Raw genomic sequence first — 21,514 nt, 5'->3', positions numbered from 1 at the left:
TGGTCAACAACTGGTGCTGGGAAAACCAAATGTCCATCTATGAGAGATTGAAGTTGCTCTGACCACACATTAAGATTATTCCAAATGAATCAGAATCACAAAGATAAGACCTGAAATGCTTCAGAAAATCACAGCACACTTTAGCACATAGCCAAGTAAGCCTAGGACTTTGAAAGTGATATGGGTAAGGTAGAAGATGGGCTTAGGACTTAACATGTGGGCTCGTGTGAAATTTAAAACTCTGTACAGCAAGGAAAAGTGACCAAAGCAAATAGATACCCTGCAGAAATGAAAAATATGGAAACAGAAAAATGGTTGTCAAATCTAAATCCAGGTGGTATTTTAAACTCATTGAACTCTATAAAACTGTTGGTCTCTAGACCAGGACAAATCTGGCATGAGATCCTTACTTGGGCCTCCTAGAAGGAAAGGTCCTGAGAGGCTCTGGTCTAGCCAGAAAAGACAAATGTTGGTTTTTCAGGGTGAAACCAGGGATGGCCGACTACTGGACCTCTTCTGCTTCCCTCGCAGCCCTGGAGTTGGTGGCAAGGGGCAAGATGTAAGGGACAGCTAGAAACCAGAGTCAGAGCTGGAGCGGATGAGGAGTGGCAGGATGTGGCTGAGATTAATAGCCAATGGCCTCCACAGAGGCTAGCCAAGCAGCCGCAGGGAAACCTCCATCAGGACTGCTGGGTGGGGCCCAGGTCCAACAAGGAAAGCTTCCTGAGAGAAAAGCCTTCGAAGGAGTATTACAGGTCAGTAAGATGGATGCTCTCAGATGATTCTTGCTGAAGTAACTCATGCACCTTTTCCTTGTGGGCAGGGACCTTGTGAACATTTTGAGGTGGGGTGGGATGCAGGGATAGATGCTTCCAGTTGGACCAACCTGAGATCTTAGGATGCTTTATTTGTATGGAAAAGGGCCTCAGGTATTGTCCCTAAGTGACAATGTCCTCCTAGTGGAATGTCCTAGTCATTTGTTCTGAGACAGATAGACCTTGGTCTGAATTGGAACTAATGCCTAGTGTTCTCAATTATGGGAGAATTCCTGCAGTTTAATTTTTGAACCAACATCAACCTTGCTAGGTTTTCTGTCTTGGGGCAGGATCCAATACCCACACAACAAAAACCAAGGCATCTAGTCAATACTTGGGGTTTCCCTCAAAAGAAGACACACAAAGGTAGACACTTCATCAAGTGTTCAGCATCCTTGCCATCCCGGGAAGGAAATTAAAGGTGTCTGAGGTGACAGGCCCCCCTCCACCATGACTGGTAACAAGGAAACCAAGGCCAACAAATGACGGTCAGGACAGGGAGAATCATGGATGCTCACACACTGATGTTGGGAAGTGAGACTGGGGCAGCCACCCTAGCTGCCATCATGAAAGTTCCTCAGAACAAGGAAAAGGGGACTGCTGCCTGATCCGTCAATGTAAGGCAGGGATCCTCAGACATCCAGGCTCTTGGTTGCCCTGTTCACTATGGCTCAGAAGGGAACCAGACAGGATGAGCACAAACACATCTAGAGAGTCTGCCATTCTCTGGGTCCTCATATGACAGGGAATTCTTTCTATGCACTTCAGCCCATGCTAAAGTCCTATCCTAGGGAAACCAATCTGTCCCTGCCTCCCTGCAGGAGGCCTGTGTATAACACCTTCCCAAGTGTGAGGGCTTAGCAGTGCAATCCGGGGAAGGTTCAAGGATGGAACTCTTTCAAGCCGCAGGCAGTCTGTAAAGAACCCTGACAGACAAGCCTCCACTCTCTCCTCTGCCTCTTCTGTGGCTCCTCTGTTTGCAGCCAGGGTATTGCCCAAAAGGCAAGGGCTCCTGAGAGTTTGCTGAAGCTCACACAGGGACAGTCACAGAAGAACACTGGGTCCTGGGCTCTACCTGGGGCTCTCCTTCAGGGGACAACAGAAGAAAAGGAAAAACCTGGAGACACGTTTACCCCCTGCACTGTCTTCAGGCAGCTGCTGTTGTTCAGTGTCCTGAAGAGGATCAATGCCTCTTCCTTATGGGGAAAACTGAAGGAGAGGAAATTGTGGGGCATAGAAAGGTCTACTGCCAGGGACAAGTCCTTGTGACCGTCCTATAGCCAAGCCCAAGTTGATCGATCACAAGACCTTTGATATTAAGTGTGTCCCCATTATTTCCTCATACTCTCTCTTCTGCACAGATGCACACATGATATGTGTCACACCAAAGTCACAGAACATGGAGGGCTAGGATGGGGTGGCCTGCGTAGGCCTCACTTGGAATAGTCTGTGAACTTTGCTCACTCATATTTGGTGAAGCACGGAGTTTCTGAATATCTTCTAGTGGGTGCCTTCTCTGGGGCAACTGTCAAAAGTTGGTACATGAGGGCTTTTAGCTGAGCAGAGATGGTCCCTGGAACTTCGTGGCTCCCTGTTAGGATTTAGGCCTGCAGCTCACCCTGTGTGTTCCCTTTGCAGAGGAGGAGCCCTGTGCCCTCATCTCAGAGAGCTTCCTGCCCAGACTCCACCCAACTGCATGGTTGTATGATTCCGTCAGAACAAGTTCTGGGGCACTGAAGTGCTCAGGTTCACAGGGTACCACACCAGTCTTTATGGCAAGAAAAAATTCGAACACTTGACACTCCTGTGTGCATGAGAGGGTGGTTTGGGCTTTGTTTTGGGGACAGTATTTGAATGCCATTGTCATATGTTTGGATGGTATCTGTGCTTTTTCTTCACAGTTAGCAAGGTTCTCCTGCCAGGATAAACATTCAATTATATGTTTTTAAGAAAAAGTAGATGTTGTCATGACATGGAAATCGAGAGTAGAATTCAGATGCTGGAGAACAGCGATACCAAAACAAAGGCAGTGCTGATCTTCTCTGTGCTTTCCCGGGTCGTACTTTTATGGCTGTCAGGTCCCTGCAAGGCCAGGGTAGGCTAATTTTACAGAGTCAAACCCACACAACTATAGGAAACATCTCCATATACTTACTCCTGAGGTTTTTCTTTCTGAAGAGGTTGACCATGAAGTGAGGTTGAGGCCTGGACTCCTTCTTGAGCTGGGCTGATAGGTCCAGGGAAAATCCCAACACAAGGTCTAGAAAGTAAACCAAGATAGGCACATAGGATCCCTTTGGTTGCCAAAAACAGCCGCTTGAACTATAGAGACCAAACCACAAAGCAGACCACAGACTTATACTCATGGTGTTTCTTTTTCACTTTTAATTCCCTCACAAATGCTCCATGGGAACAAGAAATGGGCAGTGTCCCTCTCACCATGTTGGCACAGTGGCTGTCTTGACTTTTGCCTTCAGGGACGTTTTCTTCCTTTTCAATAATGCTAGGGGCCAACCTAGGGGTTTGAATGATTGATCAGGTGCTTCTGTAGTCGCTTCCTAGTTGCCACAGCTGTCAGAAGGTTATGGCAGTGCTTCTTGAGGGAGACCTGTGTCCCTGGGGTTGGTTTTATAGGTGCCAAAAGCCCAGACCATTCCCAATGACTCATTCCCTCTCTGCCTCCCACTTGTGGACCAAGTCAGCACTTAGCTGTTCCTCTCACAATGGCGTTGTTGTACCACAGTAGACTCTCGGTCTATGAGTCTGAATTACAATTCACTGCTGTCTTGGTCATGGTGTCTTACTACAGCAAAAGGAAGGAAGATGCAGACCTTAGTAGCTATTGCTTTAGAGGATCAAACGCCCTGACATTTCCTCATTGAGAAGTCAAAGCCATTAGATATTTAATGATCTATTGAGTATGTAGTAACATTTGGGACTGTTAAGAGGAAGGTTATTTAAGGGAGAGCCCTTCCATGGTCCTCCCCGTTTGGGGTACTTATGACCCTCAACAGGGACAAGCATGGGTTGATGCCCAGCAGTGCAGCTTTTCTAAGAGAGGATGGAGCTGGGTCCGGCATTTTGGGATCATCTGCTCTTGCATCACGAGTTCTCACCAGTGAGTCCACATGCATACTCGAGAACGGCACTTCTGGAAACCCACTGGTTGAATAAGTTAGACTTGGGTGAAATGATTCTGTGGTCTCCTGTTGTACCACATCTGGATGACACATGCCGTTTCAAGGAATGCCCCCCGGTGCAGGGATGTTTCTTTTATATTGGAAGACACAGGTATATTGATAAGAACTTTTGATCTACAGCTTGGAAATCACCCTCTATTAGCTTCATATTTTATCTGTATCTTGCAAAATGTTTTAAGGTTTAATGTCTTGACGAAAAATGTCAAGGTTTTGCCAAGACTTTATGGTTGTCACTATCTGCTCTAATATTTTCTTTACCTCATCTTCTCTTCTTGCAGCAAATTCAAATTATATTCCTCCTGGAGAATACTCCATTATAAAATTAGCTTGTTTTGATGTTTCTAGAAAGTGGAAGAGGCTGATGATGTAGGATGGGGTGGTGACCAATGTCAAGGTTGTGATGCACCAGCCCATACTTGTCTACATTTTTTCTTGGTTCGGCTTCCTGTCTCTTTCACAGGAGCCACAGTTGGAAGATATGTGGTGGGTCTTTGTCTTTGGAGCCCTTGGGACATCACAGACAGACTCTGGAGGGGAAAGCCCTGATTCTCTTGCCAAGTATCTTGGGGCACCCAATATTTTGAGGGGGGAGATGAGATTTCCTTCTCAGAGTCTTCTACAGGTCATTATGGACATTTTCTCTTTAGTTATGCAGCTGCAGACACCTGGGGCAGCCACAGCTCCTGAATGGAGGGCACAGGCGGGAAATTGGCTCTTCTTCTTGGGAGAATATAAAGCAGTGGCAGGCATGGAAGCCCTTCTTGCCATATTGTGTCCTGATAGTGCCAGGGGAACAGGCCCATGCTTTCCTGAGGGCCAGATGTGGAGATGGCCAAAGTTTGGTTCACTGACCCTCCTCTTATTGGAAGAACAGAGATAGAGGGATGAGCTGGTGATGGGGTGGCATAGGACATGGAATCACAGGCTTGGGCAAAGTGGTAGATTCATGCTAAAGCCTCTTGGTTATGTTTTTTTAATTAATATATGTACCCATCAATTCATCAAACTTCTTTTTGCTGGGATTCCAAGATCCCATTGACTTCAAAGTCCGTGCTTCAGAGAATATCTGTATTGCTTTAATATGGATAGGTCGCATTTGCTATATTTATTTCACCTTCCATGACCCATGGATATCTCTCTTTTTTAATTTGATTTTTCTTAGATATTTTATGCATTTACATTTCAAATGTTATCCTTTTTTCCTCCTCTCCCATACCGCCTCCCCCTCCCCCGGCTTCTATGAGGATGCTCCAACTCCTACCTACCCACTCCAACCTCAACATCCAGGCATTACCCTACACTGGGGAAATGAGCCTTCACAGGACCAAGAACTCCTCCTCCTATTGATGCTGTACAATGTCATCCTCTGTACATATGTGGCTGGAGTCATGGGTCCCTCCACATGTACTCCTTGGTTGGTGGTTTAGTCCCTGGGAGCTCTGGAGGATCTGGCTGGTTGATATTGTTGTTCTTCCTATGAGGTTGCAAACCCCTTCAGCTACTTCAGTGTTTTCTCTAACTCCTCCATTGGGGTCCCCGTGTTCAGTCCAATGGTTAGCTGCAACTATCCTCATCTGTATCAGTAGGGCTCTGGCAGAGCCTTTCAGGAGACATCCATATCTGGCTCCTGTCAGCATCCACTTCCTGGCATCACCAATAGTGACTGGGTTTGGTGGCAGCATATAGGATGGATCCCCACGTGGGGCAGTCTTTGAATGACCTTTTATTCAGTTCCTGCTCTTCTCTTTGTCCCTGTATTTCTTCCTGTGAGCATTTTGTTCTCCCTTCTAAGAAGGACTGAAGCATCCAAATTTTGGTCTTCCTTCTTCTTGAGCTTCATATGATCTGTGATTCCAAGGTCTTGTTTGCCTTAAAGCCCGTGCCTCAGAGCATGACTATATTGTTTTAATCTGGATAGGGCACATTTGTGCTATTTATTTACTTCACCTTTCATGACCCATGGATGTTTCTTAATGTTTTCACTGGAGGGCCTCTTCTCTGGGAGAACTATGAGGATATGGTGAATTAGGTTTTCAAGTTGCCCACAGAAGTGAGCTGTCCCCTTGGTTATCTTTATCTTGAGTTCTTTCACGGTGCTTTCTCTGAAGGAGTGACACCCAGTGGTGATAAAATAGAGTAGCACACCCAGACTGCACTCATCTGCCTCCTTGCTAGCATATGGCTGCCATTGTATGACCTCTGGGGCATTAAATCCCTTGGTTCTACACTGCCATTTCAGTAAGGTGCTGGATTGGCCTTTGATGACCAGGACAAAGTCACATTACCCTCTGCATCTTGGGGGATATGTGGGAGTTTCATGTCTCAATGGACAATGTCAGGGTGGTGGCTGTACATTATACATTATACTATCTTCCTGAATATATTCTTTGCCTCTTCCACCTGCAGCAGGCCATCCTCCATTATCAAGTCAAAGAAGTTTCATCATGGAGCACAATCAGTAACGAGATTGAACTGCTTTTATGTTTCTAGAAACTGGAAAAGCCTAATGATGTAGGATGGTATAGTGACCAATGTTAAGGTTGTGATGCACCACCCCATACTTGTCTACATTTTCCTTGGGTCTGCTTCCTGCCTCTTTCACATATCTTCATTTGGAAGATATGTGGTGGGTTTTTGTCAGTGGTGCCCTCTGGATGCAACAGAATCTTGATAGGCAAGCCCTGATTCTTTCATGTAGTCTCTTGACCCAATATTCTGAGGGGTGGTGAGACTTCCTTGTTAGCTACTTCCTCAGGGGGCGTGGGCATTTCCTCTTCTGCTATGCTGCTCCAGACACATGGGGCAGCCACAGTTCCTGACTGGAGGGCATAGGCAGTAAATCAGCTCTTCCTTTGGGAAAAAGTAAAGCAGTGGCAGGCGGGGAGGCACTTCTTGCCATCTTGTGTCCTGACAGTGCTAGGGAAATGGCCCATTTACTCCTGAGGGCCAGATGAGGAGGAAGCCAATTTTGAGCTCACTGGCCCTTCTCTTCTTGGAAGACCAGAGACAGAGGGATGTGTTGTTGATGTGCGAGGCATAAGGCATAGCATCAAAGGCCTGGCTGAAGTGCTAGATACACATTGAAGCCCCTTTTGTACCCATTCTTTGAAAATCAAGTAAGTACCCAACATTTCACCACATTATTTTGCAGGGATTTAAAGAACTCCTTGAAATGTAAAAACCATGCATCAGACCATGTCTATAATGTTTCACTCTGGATAAATACTTCCTCCATATTTAATGTCCCATGGTTGTCTCTTAATGTCTTCAATGAAAGACCTCATCTCTGGGGGATCTGGGAGGATCTGATCAATTAGGTTTTCAAGTTGCTCAGAGACATGAGGTGGAATGTCACAGGTCCCCAAGGCAATCTATTTCCATGATCTCTTTCCTGGTGCTTCCTCTGAAGGGGTGATACCCAGTGGTGAGAAAATAGAGTAGCATGCCCAGACTGTACATGTCTGCCTCCTTGCCATCACATGGCTGCTATAATAAACCCTCTGGGGCATTAAAGCTCTTGTTCCCATGCGACCATTTCAGGAAGATGCTGGGTGTGTACTTGATAGCCAGGCCAAATTCTGTTACCTTTACATTACCCTCTTCATCTCTGAGGAAAAGCTGGGCTTTCCTATCTCAATAGGCAATGCCAAGGTTGTGGTAATACTGACACCATCTGCCTGAATGCTTTTATTGCCTCTCCCTCCTACAGCAGGCCGTCCTCCATTGTCAGGACGAAGAAGTTTCCCCCTGGAACACACTCAGAACTAGATGCTTTGATGTTACTAGAACCCAGAAGAGGCTGATGATTTAGGATGGCATGTCGAACTATAACAAGGTTGTGATGCACCATCCTGTAATTTTTTACACTTTCAATGAGTCTGCTTCCTGCCTATTTCCAGGGATCCAATTTGGTAGGCATATACTGGGTCTTTGTCTTTGGAAGTTAACAGAGTCTGGAGAAAAGCAAGCCCTGATTCTTGTGCACAGTCTCTTGATGCACCCAATATTCTGGGGTGGTGAGATTTCCATGTCAAGAGTCTTCCTCAGGTGGCCATGGACATTTCCTTTTCCGATATCCTGCTGCAGACACATGGGGCAGCCACAGCTCCTGAATGGAGGGCACAGGCAAATTTTCTTCTTGGGAAAATGTAAATCAATGGCAGTCATGAAGCACATCTTTCCATCTTGTGTTCTGATGGTGTCAGGACAATAGTCTCATGCTTTCCTGAGGGCTAGATGCGCTGGCTGCCAAATTTGGGCTCAGTAGCCCTTCTCTTTATGGAAGACCAGACATAGAGTGATGTGCTGGTGATAGGGTAGCATAGGGCATGGTATCACAGGCTTGAATATAGATCCATGCTAAAGTCTCTTGTGCAATTTTTTTAAAACTAAAATGCCTTTGACCTAAAGCCCCATGCTTCAGAGCATGTTCTATTGCTTTAATCTGGATAGGCCGCTGTGTGGTATTAGCTTCACTTCCATGCCCCGTGGATATCTCTTAGTGTCCTCACTGGAGGGCCTCATCCCTGGGGGACTATGAGGACATGGTGAATTATGTCTTCAAGCTGCCCAGGAAAGTGAGCTGGACTGTCCCAGGTTCCCTTGGCAACCCTTTATCTAGGTCTGTCTGCTGCTTCCTCCGAAGGAGCCATACCTAGTGGTGAGGAAATGGACGAGGAAGTCCAGATGCACTCCTCTGCCTCCTCGCCAGCATATGGCTGCCCCATTATGCCCTCTGGGCCATTCAAGCTCTGTTCCCACTCTGCATTGCAGTAAGGTGCTGGGTTTGCACTCGATGTCCAGGACAAAGTTTGTTACATAATCCACATTACCTTCTGCATGTCCGAGGGAAAGCTGGGTTTCCTGCCTCGATGGACAATGTCAAGGCTATAACAGTACTTCATGGCAGACACTGTCTGCCTGAATGTTTTCATTGCTTCTGCCTCCCCATGCAGGGGAACATCATTCATGGTCCGGTCAAAGAAGCTTCCTCCTGGTGGACACTCAGTAACTAGATGGACTAACTTTTGTGTTTCTAGAAACTGCAAAAGGCTAAAGATATAGGATGGTATAGTGACCAATGTCACGTTTGTGATGCGGCATCACATGTTTGTCTATGCTGTCATTGGGTCTGCTTCCTGCCTCTTGCAGAGGAGCCACATTAGGAAGATAAATGGTGGGTCTTTGTCTTTGGTGCCCTTGGGAAGCACCAGAGTCTCGACAGGCAGCCCTGGTAATCTAGCGCGTTGAAGCACCCAATATTTTGAGAGGGAGATGAGATTTCCTTCTCAGAGTCTTCCACAGGTGGCAGGGCATTTCCTCTTCTGATATCCTGCTGCAGACACATGGGGCAGCTCCTGAATAGAAGGCACAGGCAGTAAATTGGCTCTCTGGAAGGCTCTTGGAGGCTCTTTTGTAGGAATGGAAGCACTTCTTGCCATCTTGTGTCCTGATAGTGTTAGAGCAATAGGCCCATTTACTCCTGAGTGACAGACTTGGAGGAAGCCAAATTTGAGCTCAGTGGCCCTTCTCTTTAGTGGCATCAGGGACGGGGTGATGTGCTGATGGTGTGAGTGACATGTAGCATAGACTCACAGGCTTGGCTCAAGTGTTAGGTGTGTGTTCACACCCCTTTTGTACCCATTCTTTTAAAGTCAAATAAGTACCCATCATTTTCTCACATTATTTTGCAAGGATTCAAAGATCTCATTAGAATTGAAGCCATGTCTATAATGTTTCAATCTGGATAGGTCAGAGTTGAAATATTTCTTCCAATTTATGCCTGAAGGATGTCTCTTAATGTCTTCAATAGAGGGCAGACCTCATCTCTTGGGAACTGGGAGAATGTGCTGAATTAGATTTTCTAGTTGCTCAGAGACATGAACTGAAATGTTCCAGGTCCCTGTGGCAATCTATTTCCATGATCTCCTTCCTTGTGCTTCCTCGGAAGATGAACTGGTGATGAAATAGAGTAGCAAGTCCAGGCTGCACTTGTCTGCCTTCTTACCATCACATGGATCCCCTAAGGCAACTTCTTTCATCTTGTGTCTTGCTAGTGTCAGGGCAAAGGTCCATGCACACCTGAGGGCCAAATATGGAGGAGGCCAAAGTTGGGCTCACTGGCCCTTCTCTTTAGGGCACACAGGATTGGCTGAAGTGGTAGATCCATGCTCAACCTCCTTGCATATCTTTTTTTTATAGAACACTGTTATATTTTATTATAATGTATTGAATTTATAGCAATAAGGACATGTTCAAATTTAGAGAGAAATGATAATTTTCAACTATGAATTTCAAATTGATAACTAAATATAAAAGTGACAGGCTATGTGTTTTGCATGTGCCTGTTTTAGTGAGTATGTGATCATGTAGAAGAGCATGTGCTTTGTTAGAGAAAACAGCTATAAACACATGTAATTCATCTTTGGATAAATAATATCTAAATTCTAATTTTTGATATTTTTTATTTACATTTCAAATGTTACCCTCTTTGCCCCATCCAACCACCCCCGCTTCCCACCTTCCTGCCCTGACATTCCCCTACATTGGGGCGTCCAGCTGTGGCAGGACCAAGGGCTTCTTCTCCATTTGGTGCCCAACAATGCCATTCTCTGCTACAAATGCAGTTGGAGCCATGGGTCTGTCTATGTGTACTCTTTGGGTAGTGGTTTAGTGCTTGGGAGCTCTGGTTGGTTGGTATTGTTCTTATGGGTTTGAAAGCCCCTTTACCTCCTTCAACCCTTTCTCTAATTCCACCAACAGGGACCCCATTCTCAGTTCAATGGTTTGCTGCCAGCATTCACCTCTGTATTTCTCAGGCTCTGGCAGAGCCTCTCAGGAGATAGCTATATCAGACTCCAGTCAGCATGCACTTTTTGGCATCAGCAATATTGTCTGGGTTTCATGATTGTATGTATATGGGCTCCATCCCTAGGTCGGGCAGGTTCTGAATGGCCATTCCTTCAGTCTGTGCTCCAAACTTTGTCTCCACATCTCCTCCTATGAATATTTTTGTTACCCCTTCTAAGGACCAAAGCATTCACACTTTGGTCATCCTTTTCCTTGATCTTCATTCTGTGTGCATGTGTGGTAGGGGTCATGAAACAACCTCTCAGAATTGACCTCTCTCAAAGACCATACTAAGAGTCTGAGCAGGAGGAGACAGGAAACTTCTACTTCAGGGTAGAAACTTTCAGTAACTTAGAATGCCAGATAAGGGTTATCAAGTTGGATCTTGGAGGTATTTGTTCAGAGATAGACGTATCCCAAGCAATCTGTCCAATTCCTAGGTATCCTACCTGAAAATGAGGAAAGTTCATGTAAGAAAGCAAGAGGAATGGATGGGAAGCAAGGAATAAACTGTAAAGTCCTGTCAGGAGCCATTTAGGAAACACTAAGGCTAGCAGGTGGCCTTCCTGGAGGAGGCCTCACTCTCTGCTTGAACTAAGATGGCTGAGCTGTGAGATGCAAGGCCTCAAAGAGACTTCATCTCGGGATTGCTTTTGGCAAGTGCTGTGCCTTTCCTCTCATTATGGAATTAGTGTAATAATCCTTGGGCTTTAACCCACCCCATTGAGCAGATTTCCTGCAGATCAACCTAAAGATGACTTCATGAATCAATACTGTTCAGATGAATAATGATTTTATTGAATTCCTGATTTGATCTTAGGAAGAAAGGGTTTTTTTTTGTTTGTTTGTTTGTTTTTTTCTTTCGGAGCTGGGGACCGAACCCAGGGCCTTGCGTTTGCTAGGCAAGCGCTCTACCGCTGAGCTAAATCCCCAACCCCAGGAAGAAAGTTTTAAGAGGTGGTTTTAGTTGGTTTCCTGGGGATACATAATCAAGAATAGAAATGTTCCAATTCCTCATAATATTTAGTAAAGGCTGTATAATAAATACAGTGAGCTTTCATACCCCAACCACAAAGACCACAAATAGACTTGGGAGAAATCTGTGATCCAGGAAAACCATTCTAGTTCATGTTGGCAGTGAAGCCCCTGGTGTGCAATATGGCGATGCAGGCCCCTGGGGAAGAGGTGCTTTGGGTTTATACCGCTCTTACGGGACAGAGCTGCTTGCAACTCAGTATCTACATCCTTCTGTCACTCCCATTCTGTGCAACATTTATCTATGAAAGTGCCAGAGAACAGAAATAAAGATGGTGGGGTTGCACTGGGGAGCTTTCCATGAACCCAGGCTGCAGGCACACTGGGAAACCCTGTACATGAGCACTGCAAGCTAGGCTGGATTTCAGGGCAGTACAGGAACCTCACCATGGACAGACCGTGGGCTCTCACCCTACAGGAATGACCATGGAGCCACAATCTTGATAGTGTGTTACATTTGGTTAACCCAAACCTTGAGCTTGAATGACCCTTTCAGCACCCACTTCCTCTTAGTTTCAGCTCCCCCTGCTAAGGAATTGGTCCACGATTGGAAGGCAGAGAGGGGATGAGTCATTGGGAATGACCTGGGCTTTTGAACCCTTCAAACCCAGCCCCAGAGATAGAGCTCTTCTCAAGGCCACACTGCCCAATACTTCCCAAACAGTTCTACCCGCTAGGATCAACTATTGTAGCTCAGGACCCTACGGAGACCATCCTCATTCAAACCCCTACCTAGGTCCTTAGCATGATCACTAGGAAGAAAAAGGCCGTTAAGGCAAAAGTCAAGACGGTTTCTGTGGCAATGTGGTGAGAGGGGCACCCTCCACTGTAGGTCCACATGGAACATGTGTGGGGGATTGTAAGTGAAAAACACCGTGTGCATAAGTCTGTGGTCTGGGGTGGCTTTTTGTTCCTAAAGTCCAGGGAGCTGGTTTTTTTTTTTTTTCTTTTGTTGCAACCAAAGAACTCCTGTGTTCATGTCTTGGTTTAATTTCTTGTCCATGGGTTGGGATTTCCCTTGCACCTGTCAGCAGAGGTCAAGGAAAAGTACTCAATCTCCCTTCAAGGCAAGCCTCTTCAGAAAGAAAAACCGCAAGAGTGAGTATATGGTGCTTTTCCCTATAGCTCTGTGGGCTTGACTCTGTAAAATTAGCCCACCCTGGGGGTTGGGGATTTAGCTCAGTGATAGAGCGCTTGCCTAGAAAGCGCAAGGCCGTGAGTTCGGTCCCCAGCCCCGAAAAAAAGAAAAAAGAAAAAAAAAATTAGCCCACCCTGGCTTTGCAGGGACTTGAAAGCCATAAAAGTACTACCCAGAAATCACAGAATACTACATAGTATTGCTATGAATGTTCTGATTCTGAATTCAAGTTTCAAGTTTCATGTCGTGATGACATCTAGCTTTTTCAATAATAATTGAGCGTTTGTCCTGGCAGAAGAACGTTCTTAACTACAAGGAGAAGGCACAGAAGCTATCTGAACACAATATAATGGCATTCAAATCCTGCCCCAAAGCAAAGCCCACACAACCTGTTTATGCAGACAGCACTGTCAAGTGTTTGACTTTGTTTTTGCCATAAATCCTAGAGCAGTACCTTGTGACCCAGAGACTTTCAATACCCCAGAACTTGTTCTGAGGGAGTCATACAATAGTAACGTTGGGTGGAGTCTGGGCAGGAAGCTCTCTGAGATGAGGGCACAGGGCTCCTCCTCTGCAAAGGGAACACACAGGGTGAGCTGCAGGCCTAAATCCTAAGAGGGAGCCACGAAGTTCCAGGGACCATCTCTGCTCAGCTAAAAGCCCTCATGTACCAACTTTTGACAGTTGCCTCAGAGAAGGCACCCACTAGAAGATATTCAGAAACTCCGTGCTTCACCAAATATGAGTGAGCAAAGTTCACAGACTATTCCAAGTGAGGCCTACGCAGGCCACCCCATCCTAGCCCTCCATGTTCTGTGACTTTGGTGTGACACATATCATGTGTGCATCTGTGCAGAAGAGAGAGTATGAGGAAATAATGGGGACACACTTAATATCAAAGGTCTTGTGATCGATCAACTTGGGCTTGGCTATAGGACGGTCACAAGGACTTGTCCCTGGCAGTAGACCTTTCTATACCCCACAATTTCCTCTCCTTCAGTTTTCCCCATAAGGAAGAGGCATTGATCCTGTCCGTGTCTGTTCAGGACACTGAACAACAGCAGCTGCCTGAAGACAGTGCAGGGGGTAAACGTGTCTCCAGGTTTTTCCTTTTCTTCTGTTGTCCCCTGAAGGAGAGCCCCAGGTAGAGCCCAGGACCCAGTGTTCTTCTGTGACTGTCCCTGTGTGAGCTTCAGCAGGAAGGGAGCCCTTCAGCTCTCAGGAGCCCTTGCCTTTTGGGCAATACCCTGGCTGCAAACAGAGGAGCCACAGAAGAGGCAGAGGAGAGAGTGGAGGCTTGTCTGTCAGGGTTCTTTACAGACTGCCTGCGGCTTGAAAGAGTTCCATCCTTGAACCTTCCCCGGATTGCACTGCTAAGCCCTCACACTTGGGAAGGTGTTATACACAGGCCTCCTGCAGGGAGGCAGGGACAGATTGGTTTCCCTAGGATAGGACTTTAGCATGGGCTGAAGTGCATAGAAAGAATTCCCTGTCATATGAGGACCCAGAGAATGGCAGCATCTGCAAACCAGGAAGGGTGTCACTGGGAATCAACTCATGTGTCACTTCATGAGTACTAATTGCAAATGCATTTCCCCTGGTCTCTGAGCAAAAGCTGAGGGATTAAGCCCACAGCACATTAAGGGAAAAAGAGCTCTGCACAAAGCCCATCCACACTCAGAAGCAGCCCTAAAGGGTTAGGGACAGGCCTGAGTCTACAAAGCTAGCCTACAGACACTGAACTCTACTGTGCACAAAAGTCAGACTCCAGAGAGAAATATTATAGAATCTCTTTGAAGTGGCAATGTTCCCAGGCTTACACCCTAGGAATATCATACACTTACTTGTCATAACTGATTGAAAGTGTCCTAAATGCAGTTGACAATATCATAATAGATATTTGTCTATGGCCAGCCTGCTGTGTGAGCTACGTAAAAGAGCACTGGGGAGATGCAATGGGAGGAATAATTGATCCAGGTCATCAAAGGGGGCAGCAGAGACGTCATTTGTTGTGTGAACTCCATCAAGCCACTGAATCGATCCTGCACTCCTTAGTATGCACACTGCTCCTCAAAAATGCTTGCTTGGCCTCTCTTGGAAGCTCTCGGACATGTCTGTGAGCTCTTTGTGGAGAACCCTTTTTTTTTTTTTTAAAAATCTTTATTGGTTATTTAACTTAATTAATTTAAGTTAATTTATTTAATTTCAAACGTTTTCCCACATCCCAGTGTCACTTCCTCAAACATCCTCCCCCATCCCCCTTTTCTCCTGCTTCTCTAAGGGTGTTCCCCCACCCCCCTACTGGGCGGGAGCCTCACTGCCCTGGCATTCCCCTACACTGGGGCATTGAGCCTTCACGGGACAGAAGGCCTCTCCTGCCATCTATGCCAGATAAGGCCATCCTCTGCTACAAATGAGGCTGGAGCCATAGGGCCTTCCATGTGTGCTCTTTGGTTGGTGGTTTAGTCACTGGGAGTTCTGGGGTGTCTGGTTGGTTGATGTTGTTCTTCCTATGGGGATGCAAACCCTTACAGATCCTTCAGTCCTTCCACTAACTCCTCCATTTGGGTCCCCAGGCTCAATCCAATGGTTGCCTGTGAGCATCCTCATCTCTATTGGCTGTAGGCATCCACATATGTGTCTGGTTAACATGAAAGCCATGGTATATGTCCAAGTATCTGTGTCCATACTAAAACATAGAGGTCAAAGTGCCCAGCTCAGCCCCAAACAGGCATCCGCTCCATGTTATCCCTCCCCTGTACTGATCTCCCCAGTGCTGGGAGACAGCATTTCAGTGCAGGATTCCTCCCCTCATCTTCATTCTGTAACCCAGCCCTTCTTCCTGAAGTTTCTCTATGAAGTCTTCTATGGCGGCTCAAGCTGGACCCAAGTGAAAAGGATCCCCGGGGACCAATCTCACCACTCTTGTGCTCACGCCCTAAGCACAGTGGAATCCTTGACCTGGGTATCTTTCTGTGTGTACACAAGGAGGCCCTACCATTCTGCCCTTGCTGGACACATGGAAGCTCCTCATGTCTAGAGAGGGTCATCTGCAGGACAAGCCTGGGCTGCTTTGCTGAGGCCTGCCAGCTTTTCCAGCCTCCCAGGTGCCCAGTGACAGGTGAAGCCTCACTTAGGATTTCCTCCAGGGTGTTTCTAGAGAGCAGCAGAGCCCAGGGGGTTTAAGAAGTCTATGGATCACTCAAGCAGGATCATCTGGATGTTGGATTTGATAAGGAGAAACAATGCACAGTTGCAGGACGGGGATCCCAGGCAGAGGAAAGAAAGGACTTGTGAGCAGCAAAGTGCAGAAGAGCTCCACATAGTGCAGCCTGGGCTGGTGCTCGGGGAGGCAGCAGGCTGGCAACGCTTCTGTTACTGCCAGGAAATAGGGCATTGAGCTCAGAGACCTGAATCCAAACCATCCTGCTATAGGAGGCTCGAACAGCAAACTTAGTGATTGTGGATACCAGGTTCATGAGCGGGAGATACTGGAGACATTCTAGGCATAATGTTTTCTTCACTGAGGGAGGGAGGGATGGAGGCATGAAGAGAGAGAGGGAGTGAGTGAGTGAATGAATGAACGAATGAACGAATGTGGTCAATGTATGGTTAACTTGAGATCTCATCGTAGCTCAGTGCTTTCTCCTACCTTCAGGGCACCGCCCTCTCTGTATGAGAAGCACTCTTAGAAAATTGCAGGAGGAGCCTCGGAGGATGTGGAAAGCCTTTCCTTCCCTCTTCTTCCAAAGTGGGGAGCATCCTGCCTTTGACGGTTAACTGTCCTCCTGAGGGAGAAGCTGACAGTGGAACTCATGATGGGGCACCTATGCCTCATCAGAGGTGACAGATCCTCACTAAGTTGTTCTTTGGAGGCAGAAGCCAATTTAAGCAATCCCCACATTCCTATCATTCCTTGAGAAACTCCTCCCTCCTCCTACAGACACAGCAGACCTAGGGCACCACCTGCATCACCTCCCCCATGCATCCTTCTGAGGTGCACACTTCTTCAGGGTCTGATGTCAGCCTCTGTCAGTGAAGGCTGGGTTTTTATGGCCCATGTATGGAATGAGGGAACAGCAGTTCTGGAGACTTGGGGAGGGCCTACCTAGACAGAATTTGTTTCATTAAAGACTGGCAAGCTGCCAGGATCAATTTCCTAACCACAGAACATGTCCTTGAGACCTTCCTTGCACTCAGCTGTCTCTTCACCCTGCTGTCCCCAGGACTGCCCTTTGTTCCCACAATCCTCTGGTGACTGTAACTGTCCTAGGTCTGTGCTTGCATGAGGCCTCCCATAAGCAGAAAGTGGGAGCTGTCCCATTCGGCCAGGTCTGCCCTGCTCGGACACTGGTGTCACATTCTCAGAGGCATGGAGCTGTGCAGCAAGTAAACCCTTGGACACTAGAAAAGTCTCACTCACAGCTGTCATTCTGGGTGGCAGAACGGTACACCCAAGCCAGCAGCTTACACCAGACCTGACAGCAGCTCTTTCTAGAGACTGAGGCCAAAGGCCTGGTGTTCTGTCCCCTGCATGCCTCAACTGACGTGGTGACACCTGGCATAACTCTCCCTCTGTCTAGGCTCTTAGTGAAGTTTGAGTATTCGGTCTACTTTGTTTTCCTTATATTAAAAAAGGAAAATAGGAGACAGGACCGTGTCCAGACTGTTTCAGTTTTGCAGACAGCCTTCTGGAAAGGGAAAGAAAACTCTGAGATCTGCTTCCTCAGGTCACCTTGTTATTCTTTCCCAAGTCACCATTCTCGGTGACTTTTATCCAGTACAGAACCTGCACCCCCGGCCAGGTCAACTGCAGCCTCAATACTGCCCCTTAATACTGTTCAACTGTGGAGGCCAACAGGCTGGGGCCTGGGCACAGACTATGGAGACATTAGGACTTAACTCTGGGAAGAATCCAAACTTGGCTCATTCCCTCCCACTTCCCTCAAATCCCGGGGGTTAGGGGGCTCCACGCCATCTACTAAGATCCCAGGGGCAAAGGAAGCCGGCAGTTCCTCTGAACATCTTAGGAGATCGCTTCAGGCCGACCATCACCCTGCTGTGTAGAGTGTCTGAGACGATTCCTCCTGCCCACCTGAAACTTTGTTCCCTTAGGCTTCAGGCCTGCTTCCCATCTCCTGCCTTCCCTGTGCCTGGCTCCTGGGGGTGGTCACTGTGTTCTCCACATTTGGAGGTTGAACTGTTAGAAATGCCATGAGGAAGCCTTGTGGGGGGAGATGCACACATTTAATCCCAGCACCCGGGAGGCAGAGGCAGGTGGATCTCTGAGTTCACTGCTAGCCTTGTCTTATTGAGGGAGTTCGAGGATACCAGGGTTACACAGAGGTCTTGAGTCCACCCTGCCCCAAAGTGAGAAATGTCATGTAGAGATAAAGGCAGAGTATCTGAATACCTCATCTCGGGCTCTGGGCTAGTTAATGTAAGTTAAACAACAGTTTGTGGCAGTTAGGGTTTGCCCATCCCCCAGAGTGCTATCCACCAACCCCCTTTCTGCAAGGGGGCGGGCCTATCAGCCTCCCTTCCTTCTTCGTTCTCTGTCCTGGAACATCCACTGCCTGGTGAGGACCAGTGTACAAAATACAAGTGTATCGTAGGCTACTTTGCATCGATGTGGCAGACACTATGACCAAAAGCAACACAGGGCACACAAGCTTTATGAGGCTCATGTGTCCTGATCCTTGGCCGTCTTTGATGAGAAGTCAAGGCAGGAACTCCATCAGGGCAGGAACCTGGAGGCAGGAAGTGAAAGAGAGCCTTCAGAGGAGGGCTGCTGACTGTCTTGCTAACCTGACTGTCCTTCTCAGGACATGCTGCCCAGTAGTGGCGGATCCCCGCTGGGGGCCAGGCTGGGGTGAGGTCTTCTTCTTCTTCTTGGTTCTTCCTGAGGCAGCTGAGGGGGGAAAGTACTAGCAAAGCGTAAGACTTTGTCTTACCAGGTACAGGGTTAAGAATTTGTCTTTCAGGGTTGGGGATTTAGCTCAGTGGTAGAGCGCTTGCCTAGCAAGCGCAAGGTCGTGGGTTCGGTCCCCAGCTCCGAAAAAAAAAGAAGAAAAGAAAAGAAAAGAAAAGAAAAGAAAAGAAAAGAAAAGAAAAGAAAAGAAAGAGAATTTGTCTTACAAGGTATTTAGAGTTGCTATATAGTAATTTAAAAAAAGAAATTACATTGCTTATCTAAGTCTAAGTTACCTTGCTGCTGGATCTGACCTGCCTTTTGTGTTCCTCAGAAACAGCAGTTTCTGGCATTTCGCACCTCTTTAGAAAACAGCAAAGGAGCAAGCCTTTGTCTCAGCAGGAAGTGCAAGGCTCTAAAGTGCCTGCTAGTCAGAAGTCACAGGGGAAAAAAGGGACGCTTTGAAAAGTGATCATAGTGTTTATTACTATGTTATACAAAGATTCTAAGCAGGGAAAGGGAAAATTTTTTCTAAGTGGAGAAATGGAAAAAAAATTCTTTCATCCTCTCTTGTCCTCAGTACTTAGACATCTTTCAGAATACATGATCACATGTAAAAAAAAACGTTGATTCCAAGTTCACACATGAAGTCAAGTCATAAATAGAAATAGAAATTTACAGCAGAGAATGCTGACATGCATATCAGCCAGGAGTAATCATCTGCCTAACCGCCCAGCACCTGTCTGGGCTCCACAGTCTCCCTGAAGGTTTAAAGCCATAACCAAGTTATTAGTGACATTTCACATAGATAAACCCAGTCAATATTTTATCTTCTGTCCTAAAACCTATAATAAATTGTTAGACTCCTTTTTATGACCTTTGGTTAATGGTTTTACAACCCCTTCCGAATGTGCCTGAATAGGAGGAAGTCTGGTTACCATCCAAGAGCAATTAACTGGTGACACATGGGAGACTGACAGAGTTCTCATTGCAGTTTTGAATCAAAAAAGGACCTAATAGCAGCCCCACTACAAAAGAACTTGCTCTTACGTGCCCGGGTGAAGAGCACAGCTTTGCTCTGGAGTCCAGTCATGAGTGTGGCTGAATGACTGATCAGTGCGTGCAAGTTCTAGCCAGTGTGGTTTCTCCCCCTGATGTTTACAGCCTGACACTGATCATGGACAGACACCTCCCACCCAGGCTAGCTAACCCCTCCTCCCGTGCTGTACCAATTAAACAGCCTGAGATTCCTAGTAGCCACAGGCACACTTAGAGTTCCCAGCTGTTCCCAGCTTCACTTTCAATGTGTCTTTCCTTCATTTCCTCAGCAGCTCAGGAGAGCAGCCTGAGTCAGGTGACCCGCTACAGATATCCTTAGGGACCTATGACCTCTCCCTAACCCCTCAGAGGGCTGACTGGTTGTTTTGTTTTGAGACAGGGATTCTCTGTGTAGTCCTGGCTGTCTTGGAACTCCCTCTGTAGACCAGGCTGCCCTCAAACTCTGAGTTTCACCTGCCTCTGCTTCCTGACTGCTGGACCTAAGCTAAGGCCTGTACCAGCCGCACCGCCCAAGCTGCTGTGTTCTTAAGGGCGAGCCATTGACTTTGTAGGATTCCAGGAAGCCAGAGAAAGGAAACAGATGAACTGGCAGCTCTCCTGCTAGTCAGAACTCCCCGCACCGGGCTTAGTGGTCCAGATGCAATCCATGGAGCAGGCTGCAGAGTTGAGACACCCAATTATACCCACAGGACCCGGGTCCTAGTTTTGATTACTGTTCGATTTCCCATATTTATGAAATGCTCTACTTTCTTATTTCTATAATTGATTCATGAATTTATTAAACTTTTCATACTATATAACACAGGGATTTGTAGAGTACAACTTGGGAACTTTTTAACATATGCTAAGAATTCAACAGCCATTGGTACAATTATCTCACGCATTGCAAACATGATTCCAGGAGATTTTCAAAACTTGTAGCTGTGCCTGTATGAACTCAAATCCCCCACACTGGTCACCTTTCCCTGTCTAACACACCACCCCTTCATGAGCACTAGCATGTCTGATCAGTATGAATTTGATTATAGCTTTTACTCTTTAATTACCTTTGCTTGTGTGGCTGTGGTTCTGTGTACATGTGTGTGCACAGGTGCATTTCTTCATGTGTGTATGTGCGTTGGTGTGCTGGGCATGCACAGTAAGGGTCAGGGTTAGAGGAAAGTGTTTGATGGTGAGCTCTCTTCCTTCCACCCTGCTGCTCTACAGTCCCCATTGATTTTGTTGGGTCATATATTAGCCTGGCTGGCCTTGGAGATTTTAGTCAGTTCTGTTGTCTCTGCCTCAGGCTTTGCCGTGTTTGCATATTTTACTTTACATTGTTTGCTACCCAGTAAGCCATTTTGTTTGGAATCTGGGGATGCAGTATGGGTCTTTAGGCTTAAACATCTATCCTCATATAGTTGCTTTGGTTTAGCCCTGGATATTGTTTTTTAAATTATGATCTATTTTAGGTTTCTCTTTGTAAACCAATTGTAATAACTGTGCTCCATTATGTTGTGTGTGTGTG

General features: G+C 46.7%; 2 protein-coding genes and 1 pseudogene across 18 annotated transcripts in view; 2 read left to right on the top strand and 1 right to left on the bottom strand.

Annotated features, from left to right (window-relative positions):
• Smokwl4 (sperm motility kinase W like 4) overlaps positions 1-21,514 on the top strand; it is a 97,779-nt gene that overhangs the window by 40,724 nt on the left and 35,541 nt on the right. The window lies entirely within an intron of this gene.
• Smokl-ps1 (sperm motility kinase like, pseudogene 1) lies at positions 2,686-7,822 on the bottom strand (annotated as a pseudogene).
• Smokwl6 (sperm motility kinase W like 6) overlaps positions 10,486-21,514 on the top strand; it is a 46,570-nt gene continuing 35,541 nt past the window's right edge. For 5 of the 9 annotated variants that reach the window (XM_063268186.1, XM_063268188.1, XM_063268184.1 and 2 more), the window contains exon 1: positions 10,486-19,178. The gene's annotated coding sequence lies outside the window, so the exon portion shown is untranslated. The remainder of the gene's footprint in view (positions 19,179-21,514) is intronic. The other 4 variants (XM_063268180.1, XM_063268182.1, XM_063268187.1 and 1 more) reach the window with 3 other exon arrangements.

The sequence above is a fragment of the Rattus norvegicus genome, chromosome 9, assembly GCF_036323735.1.
Source record: "Rattus norvegicus strain BN/NHsdMcwi chromosome 9, GRCr8, whole genome shotgun sequence".
In the NCBI taxonomy this organism is placed as follows: Eukaryota; Metazoa; Chordata; class Mammalia; order Rodentia; family Muridae; genus Rattus; species Rattus norvegicus.
The sequence above is the reverse complement of the archived record's forward strand: the minus strand, read 5'-3'. Positions and strand labels throughout refer to the sequence as shown.